General features: G+C 36.8%; 1 long non-coding RNA gene across 1 annotated transcript in view; it reads right to left on the reverse strand.

Moving 5' to 3' along the window:
- Window positions 1–22979: 22979 nt before the first annotated feature.
- The window catches only part of LOC120312237, a 54628-nt gene continuing 53673 nt past the window's right edge, over window positions 22980–23934 (reverse strand). Inside the window, exon 3 of the long non-coding RNA XR_005557831.1 lies at window positions 22980–23227. This is a non-coding gene — a long non-coding RNA (uncharacterized LOC120312237). The remainder of the gene's footprint in view (window positions 23228–23934) is intronic.

Here is a 23934-nt window from a genome sequence, read left to right on the forward strand (position 1 = left end):
AAATTTGAAATGTTTAGAAGCAATACATCTCTGGTGGCTTTGTATTTGGCTTAGTGAATTGTGTCCTGGACAGGCTGAATTAGAAATTGGCATTGTGCAAATTTTAGGTATATATTGTAGCATAGCATAAAATATATTTCATGAAAATGTCTTGAACAGTTGGAAGTTCTGTGGGGTCCTGTTGGACGGGTAGTTTCCAATTTTTTTCACCATGGGAAACATTGGGATTCAGAATTGGGCTGCAAAACTCTGGATGACCACAAGAGGGCAGCAAAATGGGAGGGGAAATTTTCTTGGCTACTAGGATATAGCCATCTAGACATCCCTGTTCTGCTATGGTAGCATTAGCTTTAGTCTCGTGCTCTGGAAGAATAGGATTTTTAATTGGAAGGAATGTGATGGGAGATATGTTGGCTCTCTCACAGACCAGAAGGACATCCCAGCAGAAAATATTACTGACTTAAAATGTAATTTGATTGCTTACCATCTGTCCAGTGCAAGAGGAAAACAAGAAATAAAGCACAGCTCATATTTTATTTTAACCTGTGTTTCTATTGTTGTCTCTTGATAGATGAGACCCATGTTTTTAGAGTTAAGTTCATAAATTTTGTGATAAATAGGCACTTCAGCCAAGACTGCTTCACTCAAGTTTAATAACAAAGATTGTCTATTGGTACAGTATGATACAAGCATTGTCAGAAAATAAATATTAATTCAGGATACCAAAATTTGGAGGAATGACTTTGAACTACTAATACTGTTAGGGATTTTTTCCCCTGAATCCTTGTTATTTTTTTCAGTTCGTGATTGCAGATGATTTGAAATTATACTAAAAATAACATCTCAGAACATCTCTGGATTGCAGAGCTGTTAAATGTGAAAGTTGGTATCTATTTATTGATCTATTGTTCTGTTCATTCAGAACAATATTTATGTTATTTATGCAATGTATGCAATCACAATCATGGAGCTTGGCCATCAGCTGATCTAATCAGATCTATAGCATTCAAAAGGTACAATTGTATGTCCATTTTAGAATAGACTGTATTGAACCAGTGATTAGATTTAGAATTTTGTTATTAAAGTGAACTTCAGCAGTCACCCAGAAGTATATCTGGACAGATTGCCCATTTATAAAAATAACCTAATGATAAGTATTCCATATACAACGACACTGTGATAAATGGCAAAAAATAGGTAAACTGGCAAGTCTAGCAGAGTTTCAGAAGAAAAAGAAAATATATAGGGCGCCATAAGAAAGAAAACAGAGTTATCTGGTGTGCCATTATTTCACTGAGATTTTATGGTAGAGACATCCAATTAAGAAATAAAACTTTTATTCTATTATATAATAGGCCATCTGACTATTATTCTTTCACTAAAGAGCAATTCAATCCATTGTTTATTTTTCAGAAGAATCTAATTGTATACAGTATACAACAATATTTTCCTTCCTTCCTTCCTTCCTTCCTTCCTTCCTTCCTTCCTTCCTTCCTTCCTTCCTTCCTTCCTTCCTTCCTTCTTTGTGTATGTGTGCTTTATATTAATTGCTTTGCTATTAATTCAACTTGTCCCGAGCCTGCAAAGATGAAGTGAAGAAAGCCAAGGCTCAAAATGAACTAAGGTTTGCGACCAAAGTCAAAAATAACAAAAAAAGCTTCTTTCAATATGTAAAAAACAAGAAAAAAGTGAAGGAAACGATTGGTCCATTAGTGGGTGGAAGTGGCAAGAAGGTGACAAACAACAGGGAGAAAGCAGAACTATTTAACTCGTGTTTTGCATCTGTCTTTACACAAAGGGAAAAAACATACCAACCTATCAAAAATAGTGCCATAAAAAACAAAACAGAAACACAAGTTAAGATAGGCAAGAAAATGGTTAGGGAGCACCTGTCCAGCCTAGATGAGTTCAAATCGCCAGGACCAGATGGATTACACCCCAGAGTTCTCAAGGAACTGGCAGATGTGATATCGGAGCCACTGAACTATATTTTTCAAAGATCCTGGAACACAGGGGAACTACCAGAGGACTGGAACAGAGCTGATGTAGTTCCCATCCTCAAAAAAGGAAAAAAAATGGATCCAGGAAATTACAGACCTATCAGCCTGACCTCAATACCTGGGAAGATCCTGGAAAAGATAATCAAACAACGAATCAACGAACCCCTAGAGGCAAACAAAGTCATTACTAAAAGCCAACATGGGTTTGTCAAAAATAGATCATGCCAGACAAATCTTATTGCATTCTTTGACCAAGTGACAAAATTAGTGGATCAGAGGAATGCTGTGGACATAATTTACTTGGACTTCATTAAGGCATTTGATAAAGTAGATCACAACCTACTACTTGACAAGATAGAAAAATGTGGGGTAGACAGAACCACCACCAGATGGATCCGTAGCTGGCTGACCGGCCGTACTCAGCGAATGGTCCTCAATGGAACTGCATCTATATGGAGGGAAGTGTGTAGTGGGGTGCCCCAGGGCTCTGTTCTGGGCCCAGTACTCTTCAACATCTTCATCAATGACTTGGATGAAGGGATAGATGGGGAACTCATCAAATTTGCAGACGACACCAAGCTGGCATGAATAGCCAACACTCCAGAAGACAGGCTTCAGATACAGAAGGATCTGGACAGACTTGAACACTGGGCACTAACTAACAAAATGAAATTCAATGGTGAAAAAATCAAGGTTCTACATTTAGGCAAGAAAAACCAAATGCACAAGTACAGCATAGGTGGCACCATGCTCAATAGTAGTAACTGTGAGAGGGACCTCGGAGTCCTAGTAGACAATCACTTAAATATGAGCCAGCAGTGTGCTGCAGCTGCCAAAAAGGCCAACACCGTGCTAGGCTGCATTAACAGAGGGATAGAATCAAGATCACGTGAAGTATTAATTCCACTCTTCAATGCCTTGGTAAGGCCACACTTGGAATACTGCATCCAGTTTTGGTCACCACGATGTAAAAAAGATGTTGAGACTCTAGAAAGAGTACAGAGAAGAGCAACAAAGATGATTAGGGGACTGGAGGCTAAAACATATAAGGAACGTTTGCTAGAATTGGGTATGTCTAGTTTAATGAAGAGAAGGACAAGGGGGGACATGATAGCAGTATTCCAATATCTCAGGGGCTGCCATAAAGAAGAGGGAATTAAGCTATTTTCCAAAGCACCTGAAGGCAGGACAAGAAGCAATTGGTGGAAACTAATCAAGGAGAGAAGCAACCTAGAACTAAGGAGAAACTTCCTGACAGTTAGAACAATTAATCAGTGGAACAGCGTGCCTCCAGAAGCAGTAAATGCTCCAACACTGGAAGTTTTTAAGAAGAGACTGGACAGCCATTTGTCCGAAATGGTGTAGGGTTTCCTGCCCGAGCAGAGGGTTGGACTAGATGACCTCCAAGGTCCCTTCCAACTTTACTATTATTATTATTATTATTATTATTATTATTATTATTATTATTATTACATAGCAATGGAATGGAAGGAAAAAATGATGCTAGTATATAAATAAGCTTGAGATGGTGTGGGTGGGGAAATGATGCAAATAAACAGCGGATCCTTTGACAAACTTTGATAAAGCTAATTTATATATGTTCCAAATTAAATTTGAGAAAGGACACAATTGATGGCAGCAGATCAAGAGATAAATTTGGTTGTACTTACGATCCACTTAACATCATTTTGGCTTTTATTTCCCATTTGCTAATACTGGGGTTAATTGAGGAATTTGGGGGCAGAGACCTGATTTGATTTGCATTTGCACGTAACTTATATATTCTGAGATAAAGCACACATATATGTGTGTTAATCAGTGAATACAGTTGGTCAAAAACAGCCCTGTTCCATTCTCAGTCACAATGTTATTGGTAATATTTCTAATAGACTATCTATATTTAGAATATTTTCCTAGGTAATATTAATGTATATACAATGAGAAACATATGTAAAAGGTTCATTATTGTTTACAATTTAGATGACATGAAAAGAAAGTGAAGAAAAATAAAGTGACATTTAAGGGTGTATCCTTTAAGATACAAAACAATATTTTTGTGATTCTGAATAGAAATAAATTGTAATTTTGTGGAGGTAGCTTCAGGTCACCATAACTCTTCTTAGTAATTGAGAGTATTGCTGTTCTGGTCCCAAGAAAGTAAGGTAAAATTCTCTTTTATTGAATGTAATATTTTGGTATTAACAGAAGAAACCTTCATTCAGCTGTCCTCCATGGAGGAATTTATAGAGCACAATTCAACTCTTTTCACTAGTGGATACTTTGAGGTAAAAAAAAGGAAGAAAACTTTTCATCTCTGAAAACCCATAGGTAGCCTCAGTTTTAACCTCTAAAATCAAATGCTGGAAGTGTTATATCCTAGAGGTAAGTATTTTTCAAGAAGCCCATCCTATAACAATTTCTGAAGAAGTTTTAAGAATTAATGAAATTTTGTGTCCCTGATATTTTCAGCTAAGCAGGATCAATCTTAGGAGATTAGGTGGTAATTCCAGAGTTGTAGTCCATTCTGAAAAGTTGAAAAGTACTTGAATGGAGGCAGTGGCAAGTCCATGAAAACTATGTGGATGTAGCTATGAATTTACCAGCAGGGAGCATTACTCCTTTTTATAGCCAATATATATAGTTTTTTATTGGACCAAAGTTTTGTTGTTCTTATTCAGTGTAATTAGAATCTTTTTCTATATTACTGCAACTGTTTAAGAAGGGAAAAAAAATAAAGCAGCTCTTTATACAGAAACTATGTCCTAATCCTGATTTATTTTGCATTTAAGCAAGGCAGAGTGAGTCATATTTAATACTGAGGAATTTATTATCCTGTCAATAAAAACCGTATTAGTTACAATGTGCTTATTAGTTACAGTATTCATGTGCCAAGCAGATGAACTATACAAGACCTGCTTATTTATGCACTAATCCAAGTAAGGACAATGCCGAAGATATAAGAGACAGGGACAGAAGTGAAGAAACAATTTGAGAACACTTGGAACATCTCAATACATTTCTGTTCAGTGGGAAGAATTAGATGAGAGGATCATTCTTTCTCTCAGAGGAAACATTTGTATCTCATAGGATAATAATTCTACTGACAGCAGCACAGAAACTAATTTTCATAATGAATAATTTATTTCTGGCTTTCTTACCTTTGGTTTCCTTCCTTCTGCATATATTTTGCCTGCCAGATTCTTTAAAATATTTGCAATTCACTGACAATATTGCTGCAAGTCATAAAATGGCAAGCCCCAAGGAATATGTATGCACATGTGTACACACACATACACACATTTATAACCTAATCACTTGTAATAATAAAGAACTGTAAAGCCATCCAAATGTTTTAATGTTCCAGCTATAAAAATAAGAATTGATCAAACATTTATTCACTTGCAAAAAAAAGGGTTTTCTTTTCTAATGATCCCTAGAAAGTTTGATAATTTCTTTTCATAATATTCTAGGAACATGGTGGTTGTGTTGATCATACTTTGGTAGTCTTTTCACCATCCAGTTTGAAAATAACTGGAAGAGTTCCTTCAAGTTCAATTCCATAAAGATATAATTGAAGGATAGGAAGGCATTGAGACTGTCAACTTCTGAGTACCTTATTGTACTATGAATAACAGAATAACAGAATTGGAAGGGACCTTTGAGGTCTTCTAGTCCAACCCCCTGGACTAGGAATCCCTATATCATTTCAGACAAATGGTTGTCCAATCTTTTCTTAAAAACATCCAGAGTTGGAGCATTCATAAATTCTGGAGACAAGTTGTTACACTGAACAATTGTTCTAACTGTCAGGAAATTTATTCTTAGTTTTAGGTTGCTTCTCTCCTTGATTAGTTTCCATCCATTGCTTCTTGTCCTGTCCTCAGGTGCTTTGGAGAATAGCTTGACTCCCTCATCTTTGTAGAAACTCCTGAGATATTGGAACACTGCTATCATATCACCACAGGCTGGCCCTGGCAAGTCATAGAGTTAAAATGGCTGCAGCTTGCTATAGACTTGAATCCAAGTCACATGGCTATAGAATTTCTAATGTAAGTACCCTTTCTGAATAATCCACTGTGGTGTAGTGGTTAAAATGCAGTATTGCAGGCTGACTCTATTCACAGCCAGGAGTTCAATCTTGATTGACTCAAGGTTAACTCAGCCTTTCATCTTCTGAGGTCAATAAAATGAGGACTGTTGGGAGCAATATGCTGACATTTGTAAACCGCTCAGAGATTGCTGTAAAGCATTTTGGAATGGCACATAAGTCTAAGGGCTATTGCTATTGCTATAAAATAGAAGTTTTCACTGAATTTTCAGACTATTTTCACATCAGCTGCTTCTCTTCCTTTCTTAGTCTGTAGAAACCCCTTCATAGAACTCTAGATGTGGTAGAATGTAGTCTGGATTCCCAGGAGGGTGGTGCTGCATTCTAGAGGACCATGGAACAGTGAAATTCAGATCGTTTGGTTGAATAGCTTCTCCCTAAATGTTTTTAGGGTATATCTCTAATGATGCAAATAGTTGTTTTAGTTGGGGAATAGTTCTGTCTATTGGTGAGGAACAATTAAGACAACTGCTTAGGAATAACTCTTGTGTCTTTTTTTGGTTGTGGAACCACAGGACACAGAAAAATCTTGTTTTTAAAAATATTTAGTTTCCAAATATTCCCAGAATGTAGAATGTGCTTTCAGTTTCTCATTTAAATATAAGCTTAATCTAAATCCAACCGAAATGATTTTTTCCTATGTTTAATGGGGGTAGTCTTTCTAGCCTTTTGGAAGAGATATGAAATTAGAAGTATCATTATTACAACTAATTTTTCTTTATAATATTTTATACACCGAGAGAGAATGCTGCTTTTGCTCCAGGGATTCAGCAGTAACCATCTGATTAATATTCAGCTCTGAAATTTATTCTCCTAAAATTATATGCCATTTCTCAGTAGCAACCTCTAAAGACCCTTGCTAAGAGGAGAGAGAGATGAGCAACAAAAGAGGAAATTTATGAAAAGAAAAAATGCCAAAGATGGAAAGATGTCCTGATAAAATATTATTATTTTGGTGTATCTAAAAAGGATGGGGACGATAGTTTCAGAAAAAACGTCTATGTTTTTTCCCATGGAAATTCAGTCTTGCTATGTGAAAATAGATTATCTTTACTTAGTTTTATTTGCTAACTCTGATTTGTTTCCTATCATGCATATTGAGAACAACATGGCAAGTGGCAACTGTAGTCAGATGCTAGATAGATGATAAAAACTGGTATCAAACGTCCAAAACACTGATAAGGAAACTTAGCTTGTTATCAAAATCCAAACTAAAATAATTTCCCCAGATCAAAGCTTATTTTCCTAGGCCATGAAAGTGCTTATAGAGGTTGGTGGAGAAAGAGGAGGAAAAAGGACTAGAAGGAAGTTGATAATTATGTGCATTTATGTCACAGGATATGGATAGAGGGGTACCTCTGACCTCATAATTTAGAATGCATCACTTGGTAATCAAAGCTGTAAAACTCAAGTAAAAGTAGACTCTCAAGCCATTGATACAACAACAGAAATGAAGTTTGTGAGAAATATGCATGCTCTGACAATTTTTGGAAAAAGACTTTTGGAGCTTACATAAACATTGCACCTCTTTGTTATTCCTCAGAGCAGCTCTTCTTTTTTTCAGGTTTCACTGAAAAAAAGGTGTGTGTCACCTTTAACAGTCATTTTAATGGCTTTCCTCAAAGCAGCATAATCTTTCTTCAGCCTCACACAGAGGCCTATAAAATGTGAAAGTGGTTTAATTAATAATAGAGGGGTACTGTATTTATGATTGTACAATATACATAGATTTCTTCCAAATCATTTTTGAAGTGGGACAGTCCTAATATTTATTTATCTCACTTTGTATACATTTACAAGCTAGCAAGGTAAAGATTAAGAAATGAAATGTTCTAAGTCTAGAGATATATTGATTTCTATGGCAAGAATGTATTTGTTGGAATAATACCTTTTCAGAAGTGAACTCAATCTTTTTGTATTATTATACCTTCAATTCAAATATAGAATTAGTTCTATCAAAATATGTCTTTGCTTTAAAAATGATCCTTTTTGCCTACATTAGCAATATTTGTAAATGATACATCCTGATCAATGTATATGATTTGGCATCATTAAGAAATATGCAATCTGATGATACTATTCTGAAAGTGTCTTTGTCTGCCAGTATGAAGATAAGATCCACATAAAACTAACTAACAATATGTTGAAAAATAGAAAATAGAAGGTACTAAGAATCATTTCATCATTCCCCTTGACATGTTAAAATAAACTTAACCATCAGGAAAAAATGTTTAGGAAGGATCTTTTCTAATAGGCCAGGCAGTTACAAGTCGTGGCGGGACCTTTGTATTTTTAGACTTACAATAATTTGTTCATTTAGTTGTATTTCCTGTCTAGGTTTCCTCAGAGGGCTGACATGAATTTTGCAAAGTACAAAATTCACACTGACACTTTTAACTGTTTGATCCATTAGGGCAGCTCTTTCCTAAGCTACTTTCTCTGTCCATTAAGTCACTAAGAGCTCCTACCTCTTTTGTCTGGCTGTTAACCAGGCAGCATCTCTTCCTCTATTTCCCAAGGTCATCTTTACATTCCATTACAGACTATTAAAAGTAAAAGGAAGGAATATAAACTTGGTTTATTTCATCAAGGTTAAAATAAGATACGTTATTATTTCTGGTAACCTTCAACAGACTTTCTGCTGACAAGAGGACTGAAAAGTTTTTGCTCTTTAACTGGTATGCCAGTTGGAATGCTACATGAGGCAAGAGGAACTTGCTACGATGACTCATATTTTCCTTTTCATCTGCCTACTGTCACATCGTTTACATGGAGCTTCCTTTAAAGACTACTTGGAAGTTGCAGTTTGTTCAAACTGCTTAGCTTACAACAGACATGTCAAACTTGTGATGTCATGTGACGTCGCGCAACATATCGGGACAGTTTTGCCATTGCCGGCAATGGGGTAGGCGTGGCTTCCAGAGGACGCATCCGGCCCGTGGGCCCCTGATTTACAGAATTCTTCAGGGCTTCCTAGTTTAAATAAAAGTATTTCACAATATATAATTAAGAGCTGATTAGTTGCTACTTTTTTTACACACTAAATCAGTGATGAGATTGTCCACTTGCTATTTTTGTGTCATTATATGTATGTATACCAGGGAGAGCATATCAATAGTTCAGCCTCCTGTTATTGATTGTATTTACTATTAAAATGTGATACAGATTATATTTTAATTGACTGGCTATGAACTATGTGTCAGCGCTGCTAATATTGAATATTCTTGCTTTGACAATATATGCAGAAGTGTCTGGTATTTTTAGAGTTAAATCAGTTGACAGTGAAAGGGGAGGAGAATATAAGGAAAGCCCAGGAAAACGAAAGGGAAGTGAATCTTTGCCTCCAAGTTAATTGGAAGATGTGAATCATGACCCCAAAATAGGGGAGAGTAAATGCCTGGAATGTTATGTGCAAAGAAAGGGAAATTCAGATCTTAGCATTTCCACCATGCCGTGCTGACATCTCTGTAATACTAATAAAGGCTTTTTAGGCTAAAAAAATGCCTGAAAGTTCTTTGAAGTGTTTTGTTAATCAGACACATGACACTATGTTTATAAAATGCACCACATATTTGTAACTCATTGGTTATTTGAAAGATCTTTTCAACAGCAGAATTGGGGACTATTGTTAGTTTCAATCATCAATTCAACTTGACCATTTAAAATAAAAAAAAGGGCCATTTTCACCATACTGTAAAAAAAAAAAATCAGATTCCAAGAAGCAGATGCCTGCTACCGGTGATTATTTCCACAGTGTCATTTAAAAAATGAAGTGCAGTTAACATTTTTGAAGCTAAAGAAAAAAAACATTGAGGTTCATATTAGAAGAATATTAGAACAGAGCCATTCTGACCTTTAACCTTCCAGTAATATATAGCTCAGATGTTATTTTAATCTCAGATATAATTATTTTGCTGCACACATTCCAACTAGCAAATATCACATTTGCTGATAATGGGAATTATATTCTCTTAACCAATCACATTTCCATTAAAAAGGAACTTAATCTGTAATCTGTTTACATACTAGTATTCATTAAAATCACCTTGTCCCCAGATTTAGAGGTCATTAGAAGACTTTGTTCCCAGAACTCAGCTTATTCTATTTGCCAGCTCATACCAGAACTCAGTGTCTGTAGAGCAAAATAAGAACAAGTGTTTCAAATTAAAACTGGTCTGTCCACAGTTCTGGTTTCTTTGGCATTCCATTATTAAAACAACAGTACAAGGTTAAATCAGAAAGCAAACATTTGATCAAATCTAAGATCATGCCTTTTTAAGATAATAGGTACAGCAGCAACCACGCCAATAGAAATAAACATCTGGTGCTGTTTACTGTAATTTGTTGTCCTTACTACCACAGTGTTATCTAGAGAAAAAGATTTAAAGTCATTTTAAGGTGAACTTTTCTAAAATTGAATAAAGTTAACTTTTTAAATGAAAAACTGAAAGTTTGACTGATAGTCCGGAATTCAAAGTTAACGTTGGTGTAGTACATTGTATAATCCCAATCAATGTAAAATCCTGTTGTAATCTCATTACCTGACTTTTATTTATTAAGAAAAAATAATTGAGAATGATTTGTATGAGATACAAAGACTATGACATTGTATTCTGCTTTCTGATTTTATTGAACTGGACAGCAATAGCTTGATGTGGATTGGGACTACTATGTATAAAATGGATCAAATTAATGTTTTTTTTTCTCCAGGCCAATTCATTCTTCTCAAGTAAAGTACACAGTTTTTAAAACTTAAACTATAGAAACGAAAGTACCCCTGCCCATAGAGAAGAGTTAGTGTGTCTTTTAAGCATGTACAAAAGCTTAATGCAGCTGAGTTTCACTACCATGGTTTTCAGGGTCTTCAAAAGCCCCATAATGGAGATGGAAGTTTTCTGTTGTCTGAAAAGCATGAATTGTCATCCTGTATTAGAATACAGCAAAGAAGTTTATGTCTCTCTCCAAAAGAGATGTGACCTGCTTCTTGAATCTTCATTATTATATCTATGAATGCTTATTTATAGGAATGTCAGTAAGCAGAGCTGATCACATAGGGTGGAAGAACTTTCACTTACAGAAACTTTTTCAGTCTTTCAAAACATCATGTTTCTGCTGCTACTATTTACCTTCTAAAGGAGGTGGGAATTGGAGATCAGCTGGCAATTTTCTGCCCCCTCCTCACCAACTTGTGATGTGAGAGCAATACAGATGTCCTTCTGCTTTTTTGATGACTAAAAAGAGAAATGCAAAATCATTGCTACAGCACTATTTCCTTGCCCATTTATGTAGAATTAAGCATATAACTCAAGACAGAAGCCTTTCTTTCACACTCTTGAGAGACAGACTATTCTCATAAGAGATAAAGAAGTATATAAAACTTTAAAAATCTTAGAATCGTGAGTATGTAACATTGAGGAGCTAGAATATAGAGCTGCCCAATTTATAATATAGAACATCCAGTAAACTGGTTAAAAGAAAAAAAAAATCAAAACATTACAGCAATTCTCTTAGGCTCTGAGTTTCACAGGATTCAGATAATTTCTCAAGAGATTTGAAAGAAAAATAGTATACACACAAGTATGTACACAAGACATATATATATATATGTAGGTCTTTGTGTCCTCAAATCGGGACACAAGGGAACGGGGAGGTGGGTGGTGTCATAAATGTAAGTAAAGGATGTAAAGATGAATCATCTGATGTTGTAAGTGAGGCATGGATCAGCCGGCTGGGGCTTGTCACGAGATCCATGAGCCGAGTGCAGGCGCAGCTGCATTTATAAGCAAGTTTCCCCATTGACTGGTTTACACCCTGACGATGATGGCAGATTCTGAGCCATCGAAAGCTTGGTTATATTTATTAAAACTTTGTTGTTTTATTTCCTGGTGATTGTCTTTTTTATCTATTGAAATGTATGTACCCAGGAATCATTCTTCGATTTTTAGCATTATTATATATATATATATATATATATATATATATATATATATATATATATGTAGGTCTTTGGTTGTTCGGGTTTTCTCCCGCGTAAAATTGGAAGTGTCTTGGCGACGTTTCGACGAAGTCCCATTCGTCATCTTCAGGCTGGTGTTTTCAGCTTCGTGCTTTGAGCAGCAATGTGTGGTCTTAGCTGTTTCTTCCTTTTAACTGCCAGTGGGGGTATGAACTGATTGGGTGGGAGCTTGGCTGTGTTCTGATTGGGTGGAGGTGTGTTCTGATTGGTTAGGGGCGTGGCTGTGCTCTGATTGGCTGGGGGGTTGGCTGTGCTCTGATTGGCTGGGGGGTTGGCTGTGCTCTGATTGGTTGGGGGAGTGTTCTGTTTGGTTGTGCTCAGGTTAGTCTGAGTTGCAGAGGGGTTTAAGATTTTGGGCTGCCTTGCTATTTTTTGGCTTCGCGTTTGTGGTCGTGCCTCATCTTCATGGAGGGTGTCAGTTTGCTTCATGTATGGATTGGAGGGCTTTAAAGTGGCTAATGATGCAGCTCTGGTCTGGCTTCTGGTTTGTGGTCGTGCCTCATTATCGGTGTGGCTTTGGGTTTGCTTTTTGCGTGGATGTGTGGTGGTGACATCCTGTGTGGTTTTTGTGAGTGTGGGTCTGGTATCATTTTTTGTATTAGGGAGTCGTTTGTCAATAGAATAAAATAGCAAGAATAGAATAAAATAGCAAGGCAGCCCAAAATCTTAAACCCCTCTGCAACTCAGACTAACCTGAGCACAACCAAACAGAACACTCCCCCAACCAATCAGAGCACAGCCAACCCCCCAGCCAATCAGAGCACAGCCAACCCCCCAGCCAATCAGAGCACAGCCACGCCCCTAACCAATCAGAACACACCTCCACCCAATCAGAACACAGCCAAGCTCCCACCCAATCAGTTCATACCCCCACTGGCAGTTAAAAGGAAGAAACAGCTAAGACCACACATTGCTGCTCGAAGCACGAAGCTGAAAACACCAGCCTGAAGATGACGAATGGGACTTCGTCGAAACGTCGCCAAGACACTTCCAATTTTACGCGGGAGAAAACCCGAACAACCAAAGACCTACATACAAACACCCGTGAAAACCTCAGAAAACAAATATTGAACCTCTACGGGGAGGAAATCCACCATCTGACCAGGACCTATGAAAAACTTGAAGTCCAAAGAGCTTCCATTTTATGCGACCTCACATTCCTACGCAACTGCCGAGATCAAAATCTAATCCCCACATGTTTCCAACTGAAATTCCACTCCAACTCTGCAGCCACCAAACGGATCCTGAAAAGAACAGAATTGGCCCTAATCAGAAATGAACTTCACACAAAAAGATTCCTCCTAGACCGAATTAACAAAGATCTCCTCACACTCCACCTCAAACTCAGCAACAAGATCCACCCCGCACTTTGGGACAAATCCAAACAACTCGCCGTCTGGAGAGCCGAAACACAGACCACCCTCAAGACAGATACACACACCAACAAACTCCGAAGACTACAAGAACGCCAGAAACAAACCCCTCCTCCCTCACAGCCACACATGAAACAAACAGTGCATAACATCTCAGATAGGATCCTCACCAAAGCCGAAACCAATGTCCTTTCCAAAGGATTCAACTTTGCAGTCACTCCCAAACACATCCCCACTGAAACCATTATATGTGGAGTTGGAAACCAGCCTGACCAAAATCAACCCCGATGATGCTAACAGAATCAGACTCGAAATCACCAACATCCTCTGTACCAGCAAGCCACCCAAAAGCAACTTACCCAAAGAGGAACAGACAGCACTACGTAACCTGAAAGAAGACACCAGCATAATAATCCTACCAGCAGACAAGGGCAACGCCACGGTGGTTATGAACACATCTGACTACCAAACCAAATTAACCAACCTACTCCAAGACTCCACATACAAACCCCTAAATACAGATCCCACCACCTACCTGGAAAAAACCACCAGATCCAAAATAAAAGCCTCCCCCATTAGCGAAGAGATCCAGCAAAGAATCATTCCCAGAGAGAAATCATCCAGATGCCCCAAACTCTATGGTCTCCCCAAGATACACAAAGAAGGAACCCCACTCAGACCTATAGTCAGCTCCATAGGCTCACCTCTACAAAACCTAGCCAAATTTCTCGCCAAACAACTACAGCCCTATGCAGAATCCATCACCTCACACGTAAAAAACTCATTCCACTTTATAGAGATCATAAAGAAACAAAACTTACAGCCCAGCGACCTACTCGTGAGCTTTGATGTCATATCCCTCTTCACCCAAGTGCCTATCAAAGAAGCCTTGACAGCTATCCAAAACAAATATAACCCCCCCAAACACATCTTAGATCTGACCAACCACTGCCTATCCAACACATACTTCATCTATAATGGACAAAAATACAAACAAACAGAAGGAGCACCCATGGGATCACCCCTCTCACCTGTCATTGCCAACCTCTACATGGAACACTTTGAAACCCAAGCTCTAGAAAAATCGGATCACAAACCCAAACTCTGGCTCAGATACGTAGACGACACCTTCATAATCTGGCCACATGGGAAAGAAAAACTGGACAACTTCCTCACACACCTCAACAGCCTACACCCCAAAATACAGTTCACCATGGAAACAGAAGCTAACAACCAACTTCCCTTCCTGGATGTCTTAGTCTACAAGAAATCCAATGGCTCCCTAGGACACACCATCTACCAGAAGAAAACACACACAAACCGCTATCTGCACGCTCTCTCACACCACCACCCAGCACAGATCAACTCTGTAGCCAAGACACTCATCTCCAGAACAAAACGCTTAGCTGACGAACAACACCTAAAAACCGAACTACACACTCTCACCAATGTACTAACATCCAATGGATTCCAAAGAAATAAGATTACAAACCTAATCCAAAAAGAAACCCCCACTAAAATCCAAGACAAAGAACAAGAAAACGGCAAAGCCCTCCTCCCATACATAAAAGGCACCACAGACAGAATCAGTAAGATCCTCCATAAACACAACATCAAAACAGCATTCTGCACAAACAGAAAAATATCCACCATCCTTAGAAACCCCAAAGATAAAATTGAATTAGAAAATCAAGGAGTATACGAAATCCCATGCACCACTTGTCCCACCACATACATCGGACAAACCAACAGAAGAATAAGTGCACGCATTGAAGAACATAAGAACTCAGTCAAAAAAGAGGAACCAACATCTTCCCTGGTCCAACACCTTAAAGCCACAGGACATGAAATTGACTTTAAAAATACCAGAACCATTGCCAAAAGTGAACATTTTAATAACAGAATAATCAGAGAAGCCATCGAGATAGAAAAACGCCCACACAGCATGAACAAGCGAGATGATACCTCCCGCCTACCAGCCATTTGGAAACCCGCCCTTATTGACAAACGACTCCCTAACACAAAAAATGATACCAGACCCACACTCACAAAAACCACACAGGATGTCACCACCACACATCCACGCAAAAAGCAAACCCAAAGCCACACCGATGATGAGGCACGACCACAAACCAGAAGCCAGACCAGAGCTGCATCATTAGCCACTTTAAAGCCCTCCAATCCATACATGAAGCAAACTGACACCCTCCATGAAAATGAGGCACGACCACAAACGCGAAGCCAAAAAATAGCAAGGCAGCCCAAAATCTTAAACCCCTCTGCAACTCAGACTAACCTGAGCACAACCAAACAGAACACTCCCCCAACCAATCAGAGCACAGCCAACCCCCAGCCAATCAGAGCACAGCCAACCCCCCAGCCAATCAGAGCACAGCCACGCCCCTAACCAATCAGAACACACCTCCCCCAATCAGAACACAGCCAAGCTCCCACCCAATCAGTTCATACCCCCACTGGCAGTTAAAAGGAAGAAACAGCTAAGACCACACATTGCTGCTCGAAGCACGAAGCTGAAAACACCAGCCTGAAGATGACGAATGGGACTTCGTCGAAACGTCGCCAAGACACTTCCAATTTTACGCGGGAGAAAACCCGAACAACCAAAGACCTACATATATATATATATATATATATATATATATATATATATATATATATATATAATATAATATAGATAGATAGAGAGAGAGAGAGAGAGAGAGAGAGAGAGTCACTCAGCATGCACAAATATATATAAAAAATTCAGCTTAAGCACAAACAATCAGCAGAAATTAAAATTTAATGCAACTTCTGCATCAATATTTATTCTTTACCTATTTCTTAGAGATAACTTGAATGTTTAAGCAAAGCTCTCTGCTTCTTTTCCCTAGCTTTAATATTATTCCACCTTTTATCAGAGCTCATGGGAAGATGGTATACCTCAGCTCTGATACAACAACTGCTTTCTCCATTTTCCTGAAATTCTGCTCTGATTTTAAAAGAACAGCAGAGTGAAGTACTTGTATATCTGCTAGCTTGGCTGGCAGATCCTTGTGGGTTGTTTATACTTGTGAATGTGCATTTTTCTATTATTCTCCATGTTATTTTTTTTAATTGTTTTACATCAATTTCAGACAGTGAAATTTGGAGTTGGGCAGCCTACAAATTTAATACATAAATCAGTGGTTCTCAACCTTTCTAATGCCGTTACCCCATAATACAGTTCCCCATGTTGTGGTGACCCCCAAGTGGGTGTGGCCACCAATAAGAGGGAGTAGGACAGCTAGGGAAAAGGGAACAAAATGGTGGACAGCATGGTTTGGCGACCCCCATGAAATGGTCGTTCGACCCCAAATGGGGTCCCGACCCACAGGTTGAGAACCACTGACATAAATAAATATAATTAAATACTGATGATGTAACATTTTAAATAGTGCTTAATTCATACGTAAGAATGAATGATGTAGTTCTGGAATACATCTGCAGTTTGCCCAAGGCCAATTTTTAAAATTGTAATTTAATATTAGGTACCCTAAAGCCTTCTGTAAATTAATAATTTGACACAGTATAAATATTAATGGAAACATTCATACAATGGAAACTTGGGTGTTTTATGTCCGTTGATCCATTATATCACATAGATCATTGCAGTTGTTAAGTGCATCCAGCTATCTCCATTGACTTTGCTTGTCAGAAGTCTGCCGAGAAGGTTGCAAAGAGTGATCACATCATCCCGGGATGCTGCAACTGTTGTAAATGCATATTTGTTGCCAAGTGCCCAAATTTTGATCACAGGACCATGGGGATGCAGCTACATTCATAAGTATGAGAACTGGTCATAAGTCATTTTTTCATACGTCAGTGTAACTGTGAATGCTTGCTAAACTAATGGTTTTAAGTCAAAGACTAGCTGTAATATTAGGCAATCTTGCTTCAACTTATCTATTGTTACTGCCCTTATTTAGGCTTATTTGGAAGCCCTGCCAAGTCCTTAATTCCTTATTCCTTATATTTCTTAGACAAGAGGTTAGATTTAATATAACCTTTTGTAAATTTATTGCTACTGTTTAATTATTTAACTGAAGGCTGAGCAGCCTGTGAGGCTACTTAACATTTTGAATTACATCATTACTTTTTCATGTAACTTTTGTATATCTTTATATGTGAAATATTTGTACATTATTATTTGACTAAAATGGTCCTTTTAGAATCTATTTTTCCACTGAAAAAGGAATATGTTTTTGTGAGTTTGACCGGCCAATTAATTGTCTTTGAAAAATAATGCTAAGATGTTTCCTGATGGACAGTTTAGCAGCACGGCAGTAGCAGAATCAACAGTTGGGCTGTGAGTTGGGTCTAAAAAATAGCATTTTGCAGTTAGAAGAGTCCAAGAAGGAACTAAGAATGTCTAAACTAGGTATAGGGCCTTGGAAGAGTGCCAAGTAGTTCCTTGAGGGAAATCTTGCCACAGCAATCTGTAAGCTGCTTATCCTTTGTTTATGCATTTGAAAATAAAATAAATGTTTTTAAGATAACAGCACACTTGCATACAAAAGAGATTTAATGGGGAAGCCCCAGAATGTTTAATTGCTAAGGAAAGCTGGGAATAATAGGAACAGGAAAGTGCAGCCTGTTAATTACATTTCTGAAGGCAGATTTCAGAATAGCTCAGTGATTCAATTAAAAACTTCAAGTCGGAAGATGAAAATTAGAAATAGCTAAGTCAGAAAATTTGGAAGTGATACTAGAAGAGGTCTCACTTGAGCAGCAACTGCAATGATTCAGAGCTGTAATATCAAAGGTAATTGAAAAACAAAACAAAACACAAAGCTGCCTAGGGTAGCTTTGGATAGTGAGATGGGTGGCATATAAATTTAATAAATAAAATAAAATAAAATTATTTATGGAAGGGGAAATATCAAATAACAGTACAGTAAAAGTTCATAAAATGTTGTATTTAGCAATTAAAATTTAGATACAATGGAATAAACTGGAAAAGTTTTTTTTTCGATAGTTATTGGAACACTAGAATGTTTAGTATAATTACGGAATAGTTAACTATAGAATAACTATAGAACAGATATTGCAGACTAGAAGCTATAACAACAGAATTGTCAAAGCAGCTGAAAAAATGTAATTATTCTATTTTATAGTGCCCAGCTTACAAAAAAGGGGAACTATGAAACACTTATTGCAATGACATTTGGGCAGTTCCTAGGGTTTTAGATAAAGCTGAAATTGATCCTAAACCAGCAGCATTTGCTGAGTATTCTTCAGAAAATTATAGTAAGTAAATTATAATAATTATAACAATATTATAACAGCCTGCCTTTATGAAACTGTTTGAACTGAATGCTGATTTTATTTTCTTTGCTTTGAGTCCTTGCCATTCTTTCATGGAATTTCATTCAGTTCCAGAATAAAGGGAACATGTCGTTAAAGGAAATGCATGTACAGACCATGAAGCTGAATATCTATTTTCAGTATTTATTTTCATTATAATGTCAATTGTATAATATATGTGTATATAAACTTGTTTCCACAAGAACTGTAATTTTTTTTAAAAAAATGAAGAACATTTGTACAATATCATTATTACACAATGGATTTTATATCAAAGTAGATTTTTCTAAATATATTTGTTTCTAAATGTATACATTTATAGAATGATTTCATTGTGCTTTTATGGTTGATAGAGTTAAGGTCAATGCCTAGCAGATAAATAATTTACACTGTGACTTGAAGGAAAGTGAAATTTTGCATTTACAGTATGGGTTGCAGCATACTTTAAATGCAAAATTTGCATTCAGTGTATGGGTTGCAGCATTGCAGACAACCTGTTCTTAAGAAATTAGATTAATTAATGGAGGATAAACTTTAATCATAATGGTTATATGGAAACTGAAATTTAGTTGATATCTGAATAACTGCAGGTAGCTATCAAGAGGTAGCTAGAGCTGTTATGTTTAATCACAGACTACCATAAGACACTTGACTAGGTGCTTAAGAAATAGGTAGTAGTACTGTTATTACATTTTTTCCAAGTAAAATTGTATTGAGTGGATCATTGGTTTGATGCAGTAATCCAATACTATAATAGCTATAGTATTCTCACAGCAATATTACTAGCTTTCATTTGAAATATACATTTCTTTTGTATATTTATAAGAAAGCACTGTCATCACAATATCAAAATTTATTGCTGTCATCCAAACAAATTTAAATAGAGTGGTTCTTTCACCGAAACTAATCTGTCCTCGGGAATTATAGAAAGCATAATAAATTTTGTTGAAATTACAACAATTTTTTTTATGCATAAGGCAAAGGATAAAACAGGTTTACATAAAACTGATAGATTGTTAATTAAATCTTGCTCCATATGTCAGATAGCAAGATCACTTATAATAGTCATCTCTATATTGTGACACAGAAAACATTTACAGATTTCAGGAATTATAACAGAAAGTTACTAAAAATTAGCTCCTGAAATTATTGCTTTGTTCTTTCTGAGAAGAGAACTAACCCTGCCTGAAAAATACCACTGGGAAATTTCCAAGCTGTAAAATTAGCTTTAATAAGTTTTAATATGCAATATTATTAAGCATATACTTACTTCATGAATCTCAGGAATTTCATGAGATACAATTTAGCTATGAGAACCATAGTGTATCATTCCAATGTTAGTATATGTGATTAAGAAGTGAGCACAGAACCATATTGTGATGCTCATCTGTAACCAATTCCCACCATGTGAATGTATTCTTATTGCCTAAGTCAGAGGCCCCCAATCTTTTGGGCATCAGGGACTGGTTCTGTGGAGAGAGGTTTTTCCATGGACCAGAGGAGGCATTGTTTCATGTGCTGCCTGTAACCAGCGAATGGAGCTTTGCGTGTTTGTGCAGTCCAGTTTCTGGCATGCCATCGGTCTATGGATTGGAGGTTGGGGCCCCTGGTCTAAGTGCTAAAAAACATTAAAATTTGCAATTTATGCAAGAATTTCTTAGGATACTTTGTAAGTTTAAAGCACTCTTGAAGAACTACAATTGAAAGCTTCTGAAAGGCAAACTTCATCTTTGCTTTTGGCATGTTTAAAAATAAATATTGCTGGAGATACTGTAGTGAGTAAAAACATAAGAACTTTTATTAAATGTGTTTTGCATAATAAGAGAACATTGAAGTAGTGATACTACAGCACTGCAGTAAGCTTAATGACTTTGTTCTGCTCATCTCTATAATGATTAATATATCAGCTACTATGAAATAAACAGAGCACTCAAATTTATAGCTGTCGTATGACTTATAAAGAACTAGAATACATTCAATGAATTATTCAACATATTTTGGAGACAATGTCATTTTATCTCTTGTTGGATATACACCAATTTTTTCCCCTTTCCCACTGAAATGTTTAGCTTCAGAAGACAATATGGTATAAATGGGACAGAAACAGAATAGTTTCTCACAAGTTAAAGTGTTCTGAGACACTTTAAAAATATATAATGAATACATACAGTTCTTGATATATGACTGGTCACTTAATAGCCATTTGAAATTATGGCAGAACCTCCCCCAAAGCTGCTCCTGACCCATTTTGAACTTACCTGCACCTGCATGCTCATTCACCCTTTCAATTGACTGCAGGGGTTCTTCAACTCCTTCCCACCTTTCTTCCTCCCACCCTTCCTTGCTGGGACCCTGCAAGCCTCGGTTCTACTAACCCCATTGTACCTTTTGAAGATCTCTGGGCTGCCATGTGGATGGGACAAACTGCTTTGTTTTGATGCCTTAATGTGGTCTGCACAATACTCCAGAAGCTCCTTGTGAAGAAAAATGGAGCAAAATGGAATGGTTCATCTCTGGGCCACTTAGTAGCCATACCCACAAGGAATTGCAGGTACACTGAAAATGATGGCCACTTTCAAAAGGCAGCCATGTAGCCCAGGGATATGTGACCTGCCCTCCTTTCCCAATATGAGGTCTGGAAGTCTTCAAACGATAATTGAGGAGGAAGGTGTGGGGCCTAAGGCCTGCAGGAATGCATTGGGAAGATGAAAAGACCTGCAGGGACTGTGGGGAAGGGAAGTGGAATATGGCTTATCTTGGAGAATGGGGGACACCTTGAAAGGTCCATGGTAGGAAGGCCTGTGCTAGGGCATTTCCCATTTCTGAGGCACCCTGTACTCTGCATCCATTTGTTTAATGGATGCATCAGGGATTGCATGGGGTGGGGGTCATTAAGGAGGCCATCTTGCTTAATGGCAATCATCACTTGCGACCATAATTGGCAGGCTCTATTACTGCCCTATCTTGAGAATTACTTTGTAAAGGTTTTTTTAGGAGGAGAATTATTATTTTGTTTATCCTCATTCCTGTATATTTCTGTGATCTAGCATGTTAGTCATATTTTTGAAGTGGACCTACAACTCTTCTCTTGGCTGCCTATAAACTATAAGCTCTCTATGGACCCCAATATGATGGTAACTTCCATTGCAGTATGTATATATTTGTTTCTTGCTTTAAATAAACCAGATTCTTTAAGTAGTTGTAGACATGCACTACTGTTGTGCCCCCACGGATTCCAAATCAATATTTATGAAATGCATGCACATTTAGTTTCGATTTAAGAAATCAGAAGAGTTTTAAAAGATAAATTAATGTTATAGTCATTTACTGATAATATGCTATCATAACTGCCTAATTATGATTAATTATAAGTCACAAGAAGAATTCTGGTAAAGTGGACCTAACAGCTATTTAATAGCACATTGTTTTTCCCAATGCTCATTACCCATGGAAAATTGAGAAGCAACACACAAAGATATTAGCAATTTACCACTCATGTTTCATAACAGGTACTCTACTTCTAGCACAGGAGATAATGTATATGCATAAAAATTAATAACTGTTTATATAATGTCTACTAGCTATAAAAATATTAAGTTTATTATTGCTGTCTGCTTTCTGGTTTTAATTTGTTGAATTCATAAAAGGATTTCTGTTGCTTATCAAACAGTTGCTAGGTCTGTTCCAAAACTTTGGTGAGGGACTTTTTGCAAATCATTTTAAAAATCCACAAACACAATTAGCTACTTGATCCTCCTATTAAAATCTTTCCAGATACTGTCAAAGAACTCTGAGTGATTAGGGATATAAATTACATTTACAAATGCCCAAGCAGCCTTATATATTTTTGACAAATGTATCTTTACTAATGTTTTTTCTAAGTTTATATGGAAGGGACATTGAGGTAACTTCAACAATTTCCTGAACTGCCTCTCAGAATAAGTCTTAAAAATTAAAATTAAATGGATCTCAGTCTTCTGGACATGCTAAATATTTTTGTTAAAGATTTAATAATATTCAATTTGGCAGTATGGTATCAAAAGCTTCATAGAATCATAGGCTGGAAGGGATCTTGGAAAGTCATATTTGTTATTACTATTTGTTATTATGAAGCTCAGGAAATCAGGAGTCAAGGTGGCTCAAATGAATACAGGTTTATTACATACTAACACGCTCTACAAGAATTTGAATTACTAACAGTTAAGGCAAATTGACAGTAGATAAGAGTCAACAGAATTCAAGGAGAGCTGGACTTAGATCTCTTGTGGGCATGAAGGGACTCAAGACTGATGATGCACTTGACTCCTTCCCTTGGGCTCAGCCTGACCATTTCCTGGAATTATATTCATTTTCTTCCTAAAAGATATCAATAGTTGACATGTATGATCTGTAAGATAAAAAGAAGCAAATAATTAATTTAACTAGTCTTAAATAACCTTATTCTCTACTATTACTCTTTCATTCTCTTGCCATCCAAAGGCTATTCTCTTTTCTAAAGTTTATTTGTTTTAACTTAATCATTGCACTTATATTATTGGCTCTGTGTTAATCAATACCATCTGCATTTATTATCAACTTCTTGCATTAATTTTGTATGAATTTGTGCTCCTTTTTATTTTTCACTTCCTTCTTCATTTTGAGACTTTATTTTATTTTCTGTAAAATCTCCTGAATACTGTACTGCTCATTAATCATGGTGAGAACTGGTAGTACCTTTTCTTATCTGTCAGTTGCTTTTACTTTTAACAGAACTTCTATTGATATAATCTCCAAGCATTTTAGAAACAAATGAGTGTCTTGACTTTTCTTTTCAACTTCAAATTAGTACTATATATTAGTTTTAATTACATTTTTTCCTTTGGAAATTAAATAGCAATGGAAATTTCTTACTTACTTAAAAATGAAATGTAATAGTTCTATGGCTGTTTGGAGAACATTGTGAGAAATTAAAGATGCATTAATTGGGTAAGAAATAAAAAATAGACTATTGCTTCTAAGAGTGTTATTGAAGATAAGTATTGAAAAATCTATAATCAACTTTCCTGTTTTGATCTGTCCTCCAAACATCTCTGTTTTAAACTATCAGAGATGAAT

The sequence above is a fragment of the Crotalus tigris genome, unplaced genomic scaffold (assembly GCF_016545835.1).
Source record: "Crotalus tigris isolate CLP2741 ecotype Arizona unplaced genomic scaffold, ASM1654583v1 scf7180000018468.2839379, whole genome shotgun sequence".
Taxonomy (NCBI): Eukaryota; Metazoa; Chordata; class Lepidosauria; order Squamata; family Viperidae; genus Crotalus; species Crotalus tigris.